This window comes from Panulirus ornatus, chromosome 70, assembly GCF_036320965.1.
Source record: "Panulirus ornatus isolate Po-2019 chromosome 70, ASM3632096v1, whole genome shotgun sequence".
In the NCBI taxonomy this organism is placed as follows: Eukaryota; Metazoa; Arthropoda; class Malacostraca; order Decapoda; family Palinuridae; genus Panulirus; species Panulirus ornatus.
In genome coordinates, this window is record NC_092293.1 from 10,960,955 (window position 1) to 10,977,475 (window position 16,521).

A 16,521-nucleotide genomic window follows, 5' to 3' on the forward strand; every position below is an offset into this window, starting at 1 on the left:
GCTTTTTCAACATCTTTTGTGATTAGTGCGGTCATTTTGTGTGTCCGCGTGTTGTTTCTTATGTAGGTCGTAATGATGTTGAGTTCATCTTGTGTGGAGCGATGTTGGTGAAAGCCAAACTGTTTGTGTGAGAGTAGGTTGTTGTTTGTTAGGTGTTGTCTAAGTCTGTTGTTTATGATTCTTTCAAATGTCTTCCCAATGGACTCAAGTAGGCTGATGGGTCTGTAGTTCTCTGGGTCTCTGTTGGATTTGTTGGGTTTAGGTATCATTGTGGTTGTTGCCGTTTTGAAGGCCGCGGGAAAATAGCCAGAGGCTAGTGCCGCGTTGAAGAGGAAGGTGCTGGCTCTAATAGTGTTGTCAGGGGGATGGGTAAGTAGCTGGTAACCAATGCCTGAATTACCTGGGGCTATTTGGGTGATTTGAGGAGGAATTTGACCTCGCTCGATCTTATGGAAGTTGTGAGAAGGTGGTCGTGTGAAAGTGATTGGAGGTGTATGATCTGTTCTGGGTAGAAGTGACTGCGTCTGTTTTGTATGTGTTGTGTGACAATTTAAGTGTTTTCGTACGCCAGAGGGTGAGGGGGGGGGGCGAGGGTGAAAGATACCTTCCCAGTGTTTTTGAAAAATATTTGCGATGTCTTGTGGGTTATGGTGTAGAGTGTTGTCATTTAGCCCATTAAAGTCTGTTTTCGGTATTCCTTTGAGTTTTCGGATTCTGTTCCAAAACTGTCGAGGAGATTTGATTCGGTGTTGTTCTGTTGTGGTGATAAGAGATATCCATTGTCTATTGTGGTCGTGTAGAATGCTGTTGAGTGTGTGGTTTCGTAGGGATGTGAGGTCCCACTGTACTAGGCCCAAACGATGTCTGTTTTACTCAAAGCGTCGACGGTAGCTCGAGAGGAGTCTTGTTGTTTTGGGAGAAGGGAAGGAGTATCTTGAAGTAAATAAAGATTTGGGGGATAGAAATTTCAACTGTCTGTATGATTGTTTTTTGTATATGTTCTATTTCGGTGTCTATTAGTGTTATTGGGTGATTTTCGTAGTTTTTCGTGTAAGTGCAGGTGGAGAGAGTGTCTTTGAAGCTCTCCCAGTCTGCTCTTTTGTAGTGGTAGTGTGAGGGTGATGGGACGAGGATAGGGTTAGACGAGAGATGAAGAAAGATGGGGATGTGGTCGGAACCACACAGTGGTCCTGGAGACAAGAAATTATGATGATAATTACTGGCTCTGTTGGAGAAGACAAGGTCAGGTCTGCCTTTCCCTCCTTGGCCAGTGAAGACAGTATGGAAGAAGGTCCTGGTAAGTTAAGACGTTTGTAAGAGTATAAAGCGAATAAGTCATCACCATGAGAATTGTTTCTGTTGTGGTGGAAGGTTCTGTGTTGGGCGTTGAGGTCAGCTAGAAGGTAGACTGGGATATGTGTGTGATTGAATACTGTGTAGAGATCATGGAGTGGAATGGTAGTGTTGGGTCGAGAGTATGTAGTGCAGAAGATAATGAAGCTATGTATTGTGTTTATCTTAACTGCTAGAAAGTGTTCGTATTGCCATGAGGTGGCGAGGTATTCGTGTTCGATGGTGTTGTGTGTAAGGATGGCGACTCCCTTGTGTCTACTGTCTGGAGACTGTCGCGATGTATACCCACAATGTCTAATTTTGTATCCGTTGGTGATACATGTGATGTTAAGTATCAGAACATCGGGTTTTTTCTCTTCGAGAAGTGTGGCAATCAGATTACGGCTACTATGATAGCTTCGCACGTTATACTGCAAGATCTTAAGCATTTGCGATTTTTGGAAGTTTATCGGCCTACTGCATCTAGGGTCGATGTAGATCGTTGACCTACCGTTTGAGTATTTCACTTGTACCGTGTTTCTAGTCTTGGATCGGGACATATCTGGTGAGGGGAGAGGAGAGGGGAGAGGAGAGGGGAGAGGGGAGGGGAGAGGGGAGGGAGAGGGTCAACGTCGACGATTTGAATGCCGAGTTTGACCGGAGGAGGGTTGTCAGGTGTGTCGGCAAGGTCAGGTTCTGTGGCTCCTCTGGGAGGGTTAGGCGCAGGAAGGGAGGGTGTGGTTGGAGAGGGGGGGGGGTGGTGAGTAGAGGTTCAGGGGGAGCTGTCGTGTTGGTGGAAGTGGGGACGGTGGAGGTGGGAGAGGAATCGGTATTTGGAGTGACAGTAGGATTGTTGGTGTTGGGTTGGGGGCTTGAGGATGGAGTTGTGCTAGAGGGTGCGGAGGGGGTTTTGGAAGTTGGGAGGGTGACTGGCTGAGTAGTTGGGGGAGAGTTGGAAGTGTTACTGGGGGTCTCCTAGGATACGTTTTCGTTAGGGGACAGGGTGGCGGAAGAGACAGGGGTCGGTGAGGGGTTGGCAGGGGAGCTGAGGAGTTCAGGTGGAGTTCGTACATTGGGTAGGTTGTTATGAGCAAGAAGCAAATCGAAAATTCTGATGAACTCCGACTTATCTTCCCCGCTCAGGAACAACGCTTTTAGGTAGCACGCATGCATCCTACCTTGTAGGGTGAGGAGGTCTGAAGAATTAGTAGTTGGGATAGGAGAAGCTTGGGTGGCAGGGGGAGGAGCAGCAGCAGCAACTGTTGCGTAGAGGTGAGGGTTTGTGGAAGGAGGTGAGTTGGTTTTCTGTGCCTGACTCACTGCGCGGAGTTGCTCCTTCTTACGTGGGCACAGCCCAGATACAGCAACGTGTTCACCTTTACAGTTGACACACTTCGCTGCCTGAGCCTTGCACTCACGAAAACCATGACCAGTTTCCGCGCATTGACTACAGGTTTGGTGGGGTTCTTTACAGTTCTTAGTCTCATGTCCGTATTTCAGACATTTGAAACATTGTTGTACGTCGAGATATTCATCTTTCTTCAGGGATTTTGCTGGCACAGAGATCATGGGGAACAGGACTTCCCGGGAGAGCAGGCGATCGGCCTCGGTCGGGTTTGAACATTGTATCTTTATTGATCTGGAGTTATCCGGTTTATAGACGTTGATGACATTAACGTCATTGTTTTCGCCATTGATGACTTCAACAATCTCCGAAGGGCTAGGAGACAAGATAGATTCATCAACATTGTAGGCAATAATAGTACATCTAGCTTGAAGGGGCAGCGGTCCTGAATGATTTGGTAGTTTTTTTAGCTAGTTCATCAAGGAGAGGCTTAGATTGGATTCTATCTGAATCACTATCTTTGTCCAAGCAAATCTTAAACTGGTATTTGTTCGAAGGGGAATTGAATGACCCTAGTAGGACGGATCTCAGTGGTCTTAAAGACGATGGACAGGAGTTCGAACGTGGAAGGAGGGGGACAATCAGTTTTGAGGGATTTTAGACGTATGTCGGGCGGCATGTTGGTGGCATCAGTGTCCTAGTGCGAGAAAACGTGAGTGAGGGACGCTCGACAGTCCAAGGTAGGGGAGAGGTAAGAGATAGTGTGAGGGTCTCCACCCCGTCAGGTGAGAACAGGTCCACTCCAGCCTCCACTCCTCAGGAAAATGAGTTTTCCAGAATGGGGTGGGGAAGCTGGGGTGGAGATTGCTCAAGCCAAACGGTCGAGAGATGGATGATGGATGATAGAAAAATGAAAAATAAAAAAGGGATGTGAAGATGGACTGGAGGCAACGCGGGGGTGTGGGGAGCAGCGAGGGTGGTGAGGGAACAGCCTGCCGGCGTCGTCACCGTAACGGTCTCCCGCGGGAAGGACCAACGCGGGAGGCAACGTTACAATCCACTTCTTTCTTCGGTCTTCTCTCTTCGGTCTTCTCTCTTCTGTCTTCTGTCTTCTTTCTTCTCTCTTCTGCTTCTCTCTTCGTTGGATCTGGCGGTTAATCCTCCATCAACCACGTGGTTAAGACGTGGCCGAGACAGGAGCAACAAGAACCTTCTCGAATGGCTAGAAAAGATGATGTATACGATGATGTTGATAGAAAAGTCCCTTCCAAGGTGGGGCGGGAAAAGAGTGGGGGGAAAGAGCAAGAATTGTTAGAGGAAGTGAATTTTAGAGGTAGGAAAAGAGCCAGGGCTTAACACAGCTTACATAGGAATAATAGGATAAGTGGGGCGGAGATGATGAGTGGAAGGCAAGGTTTTATTTCATTTATTGCTTTTTTATTTGTTTACCTATATTTTTAGAGGATATAGGAGAGGGATTGTATCTCTGGCGGATGGACACTGATTTTACCAAGGCGTTTCCCGCACGGACTATAGAGATCTATAGAGGTTTTTAGTTTTTGAAATATTGGCACTGGATGTTGTCCAGGTTGTATATTAAACATGTTACCTGTGTGGTCTATTACCAGGATATTGTTGAAGTAATCAATCCAGTGAGTATGATGTATTTGAAATCGCTCTACTTGTCTTTCAAGCAATTTCCTCCAATAGATGTTTAGCGGAGGCATTCGTGCTCTCTCGTGAAGTTCTCTGTTCCTGATGAACTCGTGCCATTTGATATTAAAAACCCAACGTAGAGCTTTGTTCTGAATGATTTGGAGTGCACGGATGTTAAATTGGGCTCCGAGTTTGAGAGCTGAATGGGCGTAAGTGATAAGTGGTCGTATTAATGCTTTGTAGAGGTAGAATTTGGTTTTAAATTGCGCCTCTCTGAATCTATACAATTTTACGAGCTCCGCTCTCGCAATAGCCGCTCTAGACTGTATATGTCGGTTCATTCTCAGGTATACATCATCGTTTAGGCCCAGGACAGTGTTGGTGTTTGAGATGGGAATGGGTAAATGTCGGTGTATACAGGAGTGTAGGTAGACATTAGTTATGTTGTATCTCTGACGTACATTAAAGTAGGATATGTTGGATTTTGCAGGATTTGTCTTAATCTTCCATTTTAACTCCCAGAGCGAAACGTGGTCAATATCCTGTTGGGTTCTATTGATTGAATGTGTGAGGGTTCTGGCTCTGATTAGCTGTGTTACGTCATCTTCATATTGGAGGGTGAAGGAGTCCAGGTGTGTAGGATTGCGAAGATCATTTGAGTAGAGGGTGTAGAGAGTGGGGGCCAGCAGGGAGCCTTGGGGGCATTAAGGAAGAAGTAGTTTGAGTAAGTGTTTCTGTATTTGATTCGGGTTTTTCTGTTGCTAAGATAGTTAGAGAGAAGCTTAATGGTGGGTCGTGGGAGTTGGAATTGGGTGCTTAGTTTATACCTCAATCCATCGTGCCACACGGTGTCAAAGACTTTTTCAACATCTTTTGTGATTAGTGCGGTCATTTTGTGTGTCCGCGTGTTGTTTCTTATGTAGGTCGTAATGATGTTGTGTTCATCTTGTGTGGAGCGATGTTGGTGAAAGCCAAACTGTTTGTGTGAGAGTAGGTTGTTGTTTGTAAGGTGTTGTTTAAGTCTGTTGTTTATGATTCTTTTAAATGTCTTCCCAATGGACTCAAGTAGGCTGATGGGTCTGTAGTTCTCTGGGTCTCTGTTGGATTTGTTGGGTTTAGATATCATTGTGATTGTGGCAGTTTTGAAGGCCGCGGGAAAATAGCCAGAGGCTAGTGCCGCGTTGAAGAGGAAGGTGCTGGCTCTAATAGTGTTGTCAGGGGGATGGGTAAGTAGCTGGTAACCAATGCCTGAATTACCTGGGGCTGCTTTGGGTGATTTGAGGAGGAATTTGACCTCGTTCGATCTTATGGAAGTTGTGAGAAGGTGGTCGTGTGAAAGCGACTGGAGGTGTATGATCTGTTCTGGGTAGAAGTGACTGTGTCTGTTTTGTATGTGTTGCGTGACAATTTAAGTGTTCTCGTACGCCAGAGGGTGAGGGGGGGGGGGCGAGGGTGAAAGATACCTTCCCAGTGTTTTTGAAAAATGTTGGCAATGTCTTGTGGGTTATGGTATAGTGTTGTCATTTAGTCCATTAAAGTCTGTTTTCGGTATTCCTTTGAGTTTTCGGATTCTGTTCCAAAACTGTCGAGGAGATTTGATTCGGTGTCGTTCTGTTGTGGTGATAAGAGATATCCATTGTCTATTGTGGTCGTGTAGAATGCTGTTGAGTGTGTGGTTTCGTAGGGATGTGAGGTCCCACTGTACTAGGCCCAAACGATGTCTGTTTTACTCAAAGCGTCGACGGTAGCTCGAGAGGAGTCTTGTTGTTTTGGGAGAAGGGAAGGAGTATCTTGAAGTAAATAAAGATTTGGGGGGATAGAAATTTCAACTGTCTGTATGATTGTTTTTTGTATATGTTCTATTTCGGTGTCTATTAGTGTTATTGGGTGATTTTCGTAGTTTTTCGTGTAAGTGCAGGTGGAGAGAGTGTCTTTGAAGCTCTCCCAGTCTGCTCTTTTGTAGTGGTAGTGTGAGGGTGATGGGACGAGGATAGGGTTAGACGAGAGATGAAGAAAGATGGGGATGTGGTCGGAACCACACAGTGGTCCTGGAGACAAGAAATTATGATGATAATTACTGGCTCTGTTGGAGAAGACAAGGTCAGGTCTGCCTTTCCCTCCTTGGCCAGTGAAGACAGTGTGGAAGGTCCTAGGAAGCTAAGACGTTTGTAAGAATATAAAGCGAATAAGTCATCACCATGAGAATTGTTTCTGTTGTGGTGAAAAGTCTGTGTTGGGCGATGAGGTTAGCTAGAAGGTAGACAGGGATATGTGTGTGATTGAATACTGTGTAGAGATCATGGAGTGGAATGGTAGTGTTGGGTCGAGAGTATGTAGTGCAGAAGATAATGAAGCCATGTATTGTGTTTATCTTAACTGCTAGAAAGTGTTCGAATTGCCATGAGGTGGCGAGGTATTCATGTTCGATGGTGTTGGGTATGAGAATGGCGACTCCCTCGTGTCTACTGTCTGGAGACTGTCGTGATGTATACCCGTAATGTCTAATTTTGTATCCGTTGGTGATACATGTGATGTTAAGTATCACAACATCGGGTCCCTTCTCTTCGAGGAGAGTGGCAATGAGATGACGGCCATTGTGATAGCTGCGCACGTTAAATTGTAAGATTTTTAGCATTTTACGACTTATGGAAGTTTATTGGCCTTTTGTGTCTGTTGTCGATGAAGGCTGTTGACGAACTGTTTGAGTGTTTCACGTGTATCATGTTTCTAGTCTTGGGTTGGGATATATCTGGTGAGGGGTCAGGAGAGGGGAGAGGGGAGGGGAGAGGGTCATTGTCGACAATTTGAAGGTTGAGGTTGACCGTTGTTGGGTTGTCTGGTGTGTCGGCAGGGTCAGGTGCTGGGGCTCCTCTGGGAGGGTTAGGTAGGGGACGGATGGAGGGGGAGGGGGGAGGGGGGAGGGGGGGATTGGTGAGTGGAGGTTCGGGAGGAACTGTCGTGGTGGTGGAAGTTGGGACGGTGGAGGTGGGAGAGGAATCGGTATTTGGAAAGACAGTAGGATTGCTGGTGTTGGGTTGGGGGCTTGAGGATGGAGTTGTGCTAGAGGGTGCGGAGGGGGTATTTGAAGTTGGGAGGGTGACAGGTTGAGTAGTCGGGGCAGAGTTGGAAGTGTTACTGGGGGTCTCCTGGGATACGTTTTCGTTAGGGGACAGGGTGGCGGACGACACATGGGTCGGGAAGGGGGAGCTGAGGAGTTCAGGTGGAGTGCTTACACTTGGTAGGTTGTTATGAGCAAGAAGCAAATCGGAAATTCTGATGAACTCCGACTTTCCGACTTATCTTCCCCGCTCAGGAACAACGCTTTTAGGTAGCACGCATGCATCCTACCTTGTAGGGTGAGGAGGTCTGAAGAATTAGTAGTTGGGATAGGAGAAGCTTGGGTGGCAGGGGGAGGAGCAGCAGCAGCAACTGTTGCGTAGAGGTGAGGGTTTGTGGAAGGAGGTGAGTTGGATTTTTGTGCCTAACGCACTGCGCGGAGTTGCTCCTTCTTACGTGGGCACAGCCCAGATACAGCAACGTGTTCACCTTTACAGTTAACACACTTCGCTGCCTGAGCCTTGCACTCACGAAAACCATGACCAGTTTCCGCGCATTGACTACAGGTTTGGTGGGGTTCTTTACAGTTCTTAGTCTCGCCCAGGGATCATGGGGAACAGGACTCCTCGCGAGAGCAGGCGATCGGCCTCGGTCGTATTTGAACATTGTATCTTTATTGATCTGGAGTTATTCGGTTTATAGACGTTGATGACATTAACGTCATTGTTTTCGCCATTAATTGCTTCAAGAATCACCGAAGGGCTGAGGGACAAGATAGATTCATCAACATTGTAGGCAATAATAGTACATCTAGCTTGAAGGGGCAGCGGTCCTGAACGATTTGGTAGTTTTTTTGTTAGTTTGTTTTTAGCTAGTTCATCAAGGAGAGGCTTAGATAGGATTCTATCTAAATCACTATCTTTGCCCAAGCAAATCTTAAACTGGTATTTGTTCGAAGGGAATTGAGTGACCCTAGTAGGACGGATCTCAGTGGTCTTAAAGACGATGGACAGGAGTTCGAACGTGGAAGGAGGGAGACAATCAGTTTTGAGGGATTTTAGACGTATGTCGGGCGGCATGTTGGTGGCATCAGTGTCCTAGTGCGAGAAAACGTGAGTGAGGGACGCTCGACGGTCCAAGGTAGGGGAGAGGTAAGAGATAGTGTGAGGGTCTCCACCCCGTCAGGTGAGAACAGGTCCACTCCAGCCTCCACTCCTCAGGAAAATGAGTTTTCCAGAATGGGTTGGGGAAGCTGGGGTAGAGATTGCTCAAGCCAAACGGTCGAGAGATGGATGATGGATGATAAAAAATAGAAAATAAAAAGACATGTGAAGATGGAGTGGAGGCAACGCGGGGGTGTGGGGAGCAGCGAGGGTGGTGAGGGAACAGCCTGCCGGCGTCGTCACCGTAACGGTCTCCCGCGGGAAGGACCAACGCGGGAGGCAACGTTACAATCCACTTCTTTCTTCAGTCTTCTCTCTACTGTCTTCTTTCTTCTTTCTTCTGTCTTCGTGGGATCTGGCGGTTAATCGTCCATCAACCACGTGGTTAACACGTGGCCGAGACAGGAGCAACAAGAACCTTCTCGAATGGCTAGAAAAGATGATGTATACATAGGAACATTCTTATATATACCGGGTCAGATGGACGTTAAAGTAGCAGTTGTACCTTCTGTGCCTATCATCGTGTGCTTTTTGTGAAATGTGCATTTTTTCTTTGATGTAACTTATTGAACATATACAACACAGCAAGCTCTATCTTATGACACCATTATATCTTACTTTTTTCCCTATATACATAGAGATGATTGTATAAAATTGCCTTTCAACCTTCATCTGGATCAAGTGAGGCAGGGTGGGCGGAGCTTATGGCTTTCCTTCAGCCAATAGGGAGGGAGTTTGTGTCTCATAGTGCATAAAACACGTTCGCACCACCGAAGACGACATTACCTAATTACTGATACTTTACTCAAACAATACATAGGAATTTCACCCTTACAACTTATCAAACTATATTAAATGCAGCCCTCTCATTGGTAGATCATTGTCAACCAATGGCAAGCACGTATTCCACCATATATAGAGGCACCCAGGCCCGTTAAACCCCTTTTTCACACCTCCAGTCTACAAAAAAGGACTTTAATAGGCCTTCCTTTCCACGCTTAACACGCCCACGCACTACTACCACAAACACACACTCCCATTACTTATATACTTTATTTATATACTATAATTTCTCGCTGTATCTTGCGTTAGCGAAGTAGCGCAAGGAAACACACGAAAAAATGGCGCAACCTATGGCGAATAGTATGGAAAAAAAAAGAATATATATATATATATATATATATATATATATATATCCCTGGGGATAGGGGATTAAGAATACTTCCCACGTATTCCCTGCGTGTCGTAGAAGGCGACTAAAAGGGGAGGGAGCGGGAGGCTGGAAATTCTCCCCTCTCGTCTTTTTTTTAATTTTCCAAAAGAAGGAACAGAGTGGGGCCAGGTGAGGATATTCCAAAAGAGGCCCAGTCCTCTGTTCTTAGCGCTACCTCGCTAACGCGGGAAATGGTGAATAGTTTAAAAGGAAAATATGTATATATATATATATATATATATATATATATATATATATAGAGAGAGAGAGAGAGAGAGAGAGAGAGAGAGAGAGAGAGAGAGAGAGAGAACTATACACTTAAAATGGAAGAATTCCATCTCTAAGGAGACTCACGTAAAACCACATATTTATCGAAAGACATATGTACAAATCTCAAGAAAATACTGTTCATTTCTCCCTATCTCTCTCTTGAAAGTCTTCGCTCTGGAAAAAGATGGGTCTTTAATGGGCCTTCCTTCCTTCCTTTCTATGCTTAAGACGTCCAATTATATATATATATATATATATATATATATATATATATATATATATATATATATATATATATATATATATATATATATATATATATATATATATATATATATATATATATATACATATATATATATATATATATATATATATATATATATATATATATATATATATATATATATGTATATATATATATATATATATATATATATATATATATCATACAAACCTCCAACACCTAGGCTCGAACCCAGGACTCCTGTGGAACAGGCGGTAGCGCTACCGCTCGGCTATGATCATAAAATAGCGGTCGAGCTGCCTAATGTCGCATAGGGGTCCCGAGTTCGATCCTGGCTGTTGGAGGTTTGTATGTTCTATGAAGGTGTGCATTCATATGCGCTTTGTTAACCTCTCTCTCTCTCTCTCTCTCTCTCTCTCTCTCTCTCTCTCTCTCTCTCTCTCTCTCTCTCTCTCTCTCTGTTCTTAACGCTACCTCGCTAATGCGGGAAATGGCGAATAATTTGAAAGAAAGAAAAGATTTATATTTATTATACTTTGTCGCTGTCTCCCGCGTTTGCGAGCTAGCGCAAGGAAACAGACGAAAGAAATGCCCCCCCCCCCCCATACACATGTATATACATACGTCCACACACGCAAATATACATACCTACACAGCTTTCCATGGTTTACCCCAGACGCTTCACATGCCCTGATTCAATCCACTGACAGCACGTCAACCCCGGTATACCACATCGCTCCAATTCACTCTTCCTTGCCCTCCTTTCACCCTCCTGCATGTTCAGGCCCCGATCACACAAAATCTTTTTCACTCCATCTTTCCACCTCCAATTTGGTCTTCCTCTTCTCCTCGTTCCCTCCACCTCCGACACATATATCCTCTTGGTCAATCTTTCCTCACTCATTCTCTCCATGTGCCCAAACCACTTCAAAACACCCTCTTCTGCTCTCTCAACCACGCTCTTTTTATTTCCACACATCTCTCTTACCCTTACGTTACTCACTCGATCAAACCACCTCACACCACACATTGTCCTCAAACATCTCATTTGCAGCACATCCATCCTCCTGCGCACAACTCTATCCATAGCCCACGCCTCGCAACCATACAACATTGTTGGAACCACTATTCCTTCAAACATACCCATTTTTGCTTTCCGAGATAATGTTATCGACTTCCACACATTCTTCAAGGCCCCCAGAATTTTCGCCCCCTCCCCCACCCTATGATCCACTTCCGCTTCCATGGTTCCATCCGCTGCCAGATCCACTCCCAGATATCTAAAACACTTCACTTCCTCCAGTTTTTCTCCATTCAAACTCACCTCCCAATTGACTTGACCCTCAACCCTACTGTACCTAATAACCTTGCTCTTATTCACATTTACTCTTAACTTTCTTCTTCCACACACTTTTGTGTATATATATATATATAAACAAAATTATGGACATACATAGATAATATTCCATCTATTTTTTTTGTTGTTTAATTCTTTTCGTTCAGGTGTTATTTGGTGGACTTTCTAGGTCCTATTATTTCTGGTTCCTTACCATAGCTTTTGAATTGATTATTTGATTTGATTGTTAGTTGTTTATTTGGGCTTTTTAAGATGCTATTTTCACTGGCGTTTATCATGGTCAACCGCCATCTTCACTACATACTCACAATAATTTTGAATATCAATGGCTTTTCTGTGGTTTAAGGTTATCTACACTACAACTTCACGGTCATCTTGTTTTCATAATCGATGACGTTTATCTTGGTCAAAGACTATCTTCACTACATCCTTATACTTATCTAATTTTCAATATCATTGGCCTCTATCTTGATAAAAGTCATCTTCACTACATCCTCATAATCATCTTACTTTCAATATCACTAGCGTATTTTTTGGTCGGTCATCTTAACTACATCCTTTTAGAAAGTCACTTTCAACAGCACTGAACTTTATCTTAATGAAAATCTATCTTCACTATATCCTCACAGTCATCTCGTTTTCAATATCAGTGGGCTTTATCTTTGTCAAGGCCATCTTCACTACATCCTCAAATAAATCTATGAATATATATATGAATATATATGAATATATATTTGCATATATATATATATATATATATATATATATATATATATATATATATATATATATATATATATATATATATATATATATATATATATGTATATATATATATATATATATATATATATATATATATATATATATATATATATATATATATATATATATATATATATACATATATATATATATATATATATATATATATATATATATATATATATATATATATATATATATATATATATATATATATATATATATATATATATATATATATATATATATATATATATACAAACTACATTGCAACTTACATATAAATACAATCATCAAGCTTCACTATATTAGCTTTACTATATTTTAAATATAAACAAGGTCTAACCGAGGTTACTTGGTTGAGCAAGACGTGAGAATATCATCAATTGGCTCTCCAGCCCTGGGTTGAAATTGTCCTTCTGACGTATTTCGAGTTCAGTGCTGATACAGGACCATTGATTGAAGGACTATCTTGTTAGTCTGTGTTACTTCGCCTGACCCAATCCACGTCTTCAATGGCTTTCTGTTACTACAAACGGGATTACAAAGGAAAGGCTTCCTTTGTTAGTTTCATGAATACCTTCGTTCAAATGAAGGGAAAGACTATTACTATGAAGCGGTACCTTATCAGCAGGAAAGAGCTGCAGCAACGGTATGAAAGTTACTGCAAGATACATAACGAGCCCGTGGCTTCCAACGTAAACATCGGCCGCCATTTGGGTTCACTCGGCATCATGTGTGACACCAAGATTGGACCCGTTGGGAAACAGGAACGATACTATTCTGGTATCATGTGGCTCGATGGCGCAGGATCACCAACTGAAATGCAAAGAAAATGGAGAAAGCCGCCCAAACGTATCATGAAGGCCGTGCAAGAGAAGATCGAGAGGAATCGGTTGAGAGACGATATCGCTCACAGTATATTGAAATTTATACCCAAGACTTCCCCTGATCTCCAGACACAGCCAGTCACAGAGACCACCAGCCCAGCTTCCCAGACACAGCAAGTCATAGAGACCACCAGCCCCGCTCCCCAGACACAGCAAGTCACAGAGACCACCAGCCCCGCTCCCCAGACACAGCAAGTCACAGAGACCACCAGCCCCGCTCCCCAGACACAGCCAGACACACAGCCCACCAGCCCCGTCCCCCACACAGAGCCACAAGATCCTGATATTGAGGAAGCAAATGAATTTCTCGATGATTTTTTGCTTTCACTGGAGAAGAACTGATGAGTTCCTTATAGACAAGACAAAATGTTCAAAAAGGAATCTATATAAGTTCACTTATGGAGTGAGATCTTTGACGGAGCTGTGCTGCCTATAGCACAGCCTACCAAAGGGTGATCTTTGGTGTCGTGCAGTAACCTTATGAGGGCGGAGTCCGGCTACACTTTCTTTACCGAGGAAAAGATCTCTGCACTAATAGACAACTGTCCTGGCGTCAGGGTAAACACCCATCCCCCCCGAAGCTTGGTTACCTTTCCGTGGTGGGGGGGACTTCATGGATTGGGCAGTAGCAACCATCGTTGGTTGCTTCTGTTCAATCCATGAACGAAAAACCAAGCATCTTGAGCGTAATTGTCGTATAAATTCACTTGGTGTCAAAACTGACGCGAAAGCGGTTGTCTCAATTTTGTCAGAAATGTTTGTGCGTTTCGGCCTGATGGCGGGAGTCGGTTTGGCGCTGTGGTCATGAGGGAATACGAGGAAGATTGGCAACCGTCCCAGAAGTAGCTACAGTGAGGCCCAGCAGCTGTCCCTAATACTGTGGAAGGCATTCATGTAAGGTGTGCAGTGAGACGCAGCAGTAACAAGGGAAACGGACAACCAAAACAGCAATCTTGATCATCAGGAGGCTATCCAATGCTCAGAGTAGATAAGGACGATTATTGTATGGCTTCGCTCAGAGGATGAAAATTTTAGCCGTGAAAATCAACAAGTAAAATAACTAGTAGTTAGTGGTAGTGAAGTGGAATTACCGTATTTCTGTGGTCTTAATAGTAAAACGAAACTTTTCGTTTTCTCCATCAATCTAGAGGTGTTGTAGACCACCATCCTTAAGGTTGTAAGGTAATGGTAACTACAAGGTTATGACCTCAGCAAATTTGTGATGGAAAGTGCAGGAAATGTGGTAGTGTATATAATATAGATTATATAGTTGTATAATAAATGTGTAATTAAATTTTGTCTTCTCTGTTCCCGTTCATTAATTCAAATACAGGTAAGTTTTCTCTCTAACGAGGTGGGATAAGCTACGTGCACTCGGCTTGTAAATGTGGTGACTTTCCCTTCATTACCACAATGGTGTGCTGACCTGAAGATGTAGAATTCCGTAGACGAAACTAAGATGGGAAATCAATCTACATCAAAAATTGAAGGCGCCGCTCTGTGTGTGTGTGTGTGTGTGTGTGTGTGTGTGTGTGTGTGTGTGTGTGCGTGCGTGTGTGTGTGTGTGTGTGTGTGTGTGTGTGTGTGTGTGTGTGTGTGTGTGTGTGTGTGTACTACTTTAATCATTATCACGTGAGTCTTTTGAGGAAGGATTTGTACACTCGTGTTGCCCCGTCTCATAACCTCGTAAGTGTAAAATATGTTTTCACTCCTGTGTGCACTCACACACACACACACACACACACACACACACACACACACACACACACACACACACACACATAACCTATAATATTATCTAGTATTTTCTTCAGAAGGATATCTTACACCTTGATTATAAAAGCCAAAGAAAAATTCATAAAAACATATACATATATTTACACACGTGTAGATATATGTTATGTATTGAAATGTGGCGGAAAAATTCTTTATTTATTAACAAACGTGATTGAAGACGTAAAGAATCTGGTACAAACATAATGGTTATTGTGATAAATGATTTATTTATGGTAAATATGTATTGTGTTCCATTATAATGGTTGTTCAGAGCCAAGGTTCTTAAACCCGAATCAGTGAAATACTATAAGAAATAAAAGATCAGTTAAACATAAACATTTATAGTGATTAACCACACAATATATCTTACTGTGGGTATCTAAACCAAAATCCATTGCAAGGAGGTAGTTTAAGGCAGGAGTATTTCATTCTTTAACAAAATATTTACCTCTACATCCCTTTTCTTTCGTCACCATTTCTTGTGTTTACTACTATCAAGAAATATCTTTTATGTAACATAAAAATTCTGTATAGGTATTTGATTAATGTTCTCCAACGACGCGTTGTATAACTCTTCGTTAGTGAAGTTCATTTCGTGTAATGGATCATGCATTACAAAGTTGTGTCTATCCACACAAGTGTTACACGTCCCAGGTAAAGATATATTCTAGAGATAGTGTATATCTAACATATATATGTGTTTTATAAATATTTATAAAAAGTTTTCCTGAGGGACAATACCTAAGACTTTCGTATTAAAGTTGATCAGTTGTAAGTGATCAAGCATTACAAAGGTGTGTCCATTGCCACAGGTGCTACTGATCCTGGGTAAAGGTATTTCACCATCTTTGTATCTTTAACCTTTCTAGTTATAGATGTTTCATCCCTGATTCCATCCTCACAATGGATGTATGTGGTTTGTGTTGTCTTAACATATCATTAGTCAGTTGAAGTGGAGAACATGCTTCTGAGCCTAGCCACTCTACTCTGTCTTCCACATGATATTCAAGAGGTGTTACCGGATTCTGCCTATAAGTGTTTATGCCGGGAGTAACAAGTCACCTCCGGACGACTTCTTCTTTTTACTTTTGATGATTTGAAAAATTTGTTAATCATATTTGGTTTTATGATGTCAATAAGATTGCTAGAAATTGTATATAATAATCTTTATCTGTCATTTGATGAACTTTAATTCATCAAAGATAAAGTTTATGATCATTGATTGTTTATCTCTCGTTGTAACTGATGTAAGTTTTTTATCTAACGAAATACTTTCATTTGACTCATAAAGAATATTCTTAAGGAAAATGTAAATAATCTTTCATTAGTTCTCATCACACAAAATAAAAGTCTGTTTTTTCAAAGTTTTCTCAGTTTATGATGCTAACATTTTGAAGAGTAGAAACTCATAACAGAATCCTTGAACCTTGTGTTAATAATAAATTCATTA